Source organism: Taudactylus pleione, unplaced genomic scaffold (genome assembly GCF_031769625.1).
Source record: "Taudactylus pleione unplaced genomic scaffold, aTauple2 ptg000109l, whole genome shotgun sequence".
Taxonomy (NCBI): Eukaryota; Metazoa; Chordata; class Amphibia; order Anura; family Myobatrachidae; genus Taudactylus; species Taudactylus pleione.
In genome coordinates, this window is record NW_028284511.1 from 14,131,299 (window position 1) to 14,133,396 (window position 2,098).

The 2,098-nt window shown below is 32.1% G+C and overlaps 1 non-coding gene across 1 annotated transcript; it reads right to left on the reverse strand.

The window, feature by feature from the left end:
• Positions 1–1,637: 1,637 nt before the first annotated feature.
• On the reverse strand, positions 1,638–1,710 carry TRNAT-CGU (transfer RNA threonine (anticodon CGU)). The gene has a single exon. It is a non-coding gene; the product is annotated as a tRNA-Thr (tRNA).
• Positions 1,711–2,098: the final 388 nt, after the last annotated feature.

A 2,098-nucleotide genomic window follows, 5' to 3' on the forward strand; every position in this document is an offset into this window, starting at 1 on the left:
ATGTGCTTTAAATGCTCTTTTTAAAGAAAGATTATTGGAAATCTTTTATATAAATTTTATAATGATGGTGAAAAACCATGCTGGGAGTATCAGTTTGTAAGGAAATTGGTCCAATAAAAGATAACACAAATATTTTCAAATATGCACTTGAAACCAGTCAATAGATTAGACTGAATGTGATAAGTGTCTTTCCAATTTGGCTATATACATCATCTTCTCTTTTTGCGTAGAAAAGCGGAGTATTGCAATACAGGGTGCTGCAACTTAAGTTTTAGCAGCTGTAACAATAAGGAAGCATCAGGCCCCAGTGAGATTTGACCCCTGGTTTACAAGACCAGTGCTCTAACCCCTCAGCTATGGAGCCATTTGTTTAAGAGCTTTTATACACATTTTGGTTTCTGGTTGAGGATTGAAAACGATATACAGCAAATGTCAAAGCTTTTCCGGTAAATGTACTTTTTTCACTAACAATTGTTGTGTTTATGGTCATCTTAAGGTTCTTCAAGATTGCATCAAGACAGTCACATAAAATTGGCAAAGTACTCATAGTCGTCTATAATAGACTAGGAATGTATTACTTTGCTTCTTAAAGAGCTGTAGGAGAAAGGCCAGGTTAACATAAAACAAAATATTTTATCCACCTGCCTTATAAAGGAACACTTCAACTTTGGTTTTCATTATACTTTAACACTAATATGACAATTTAAAATGTAAGCTTATGTATAATGTTTTCTTTCAGTTGGTCCTATCTATTGTGATGTTGAATCCTTTTCTGTATTATTTATGGGGTTTTATGAAAACAAGTAGAAGTAGTGTAGGACACCTATGTAAATTGGTGAATAGAAATGTTTCTAAAACTGTAAAAAGTAATACATAGCAATTTCTAACTTTTTTTAGCAAATAAAATCCAATATGTCATTGCATTTTATTAATTGTGTCTCTTTGTCCAAAAATCCACTTTTTACAAATGGCCTATTCTGATATATATGCAATATCTATAATTGAGGCATACCTGGTAGACACTTTGAATCAATTTATTTAAATGCATTTTAAAATGAGCTTTTATATGTTAGTGTGGTGTGTGTATATAATACAGATACAAAATTGGTCATACTTTCCATGGCTTTCCAACTTTAGGATTAATATGGAGGAATTATTTCAAAATGTTACAGCTGGACATTTTTATAGAGTTATTTGTATTCATTAGTAGTCATTACCCTGAGTCTTCTTGCACATGTAGAGTGTATATGCTTTCATGTTCAAATCAGCCTTCAGTTATATCTATTGGCACCTATGTATATCAGTTCAAAAAATCGGTATCAATTGAGCAAGATGAATTCTGATCTATGCAGTGCATGTTGATATGTGCTTTAAATGCTCTTTTTAAAGAAAGATTATTGGAAATCTTTTATAGAAATTTTATAATGATGGTGAATAACCATGCTGGGAGTATCAGTTTGTAAGGAAATTGGACCAATAAAAGATAACACAAATATTTTCAAATATGCACTTGAAACCAGTCAATAGATTAGACTGAATGTGATAAGTGTCTTTCCAATTTGGCTATATACATCATCTTCTCATTTAGAGTAGTAAAGCAATATAGGGTGCTGCAACTATAACAATAAGGAAGCATCAGGCCCCAGTGAGATTTGAATTCACGACACCTTGTTTACGAGACCAATGCTCTAACCCCTGAGCTATGGAGCCATTTGGTTAAGAACTTTTATACACATTTTGGTTTCTGGTTGAGGATTGAAAACAATATACAGCAAATTTCAAATCTTTTGCGGAAAATGAATTATTTTCAATTACAGTTGTTGTGTTTATGGTCATCTTAAGGTTCTTCAAGATTGCATCAAGACAGTCACATAAAATTGGCAAAGTACTCATAGTCGTCTATAATGGACTAGGAATGTATTACTTTACTTCCTAAAGAGCTGTAGGAGAGAGGCAGGTTAACATAAAACAAAATATTTTATCCACCTGCCTTATAAAGGAACACTTCAACTTTGGTTTTCATTATACTTTAACACTAATATGACAATTTAAAATGTAAGCTTATGTATAATGTTTTCTTTCAGTTGGTCCTATCTAT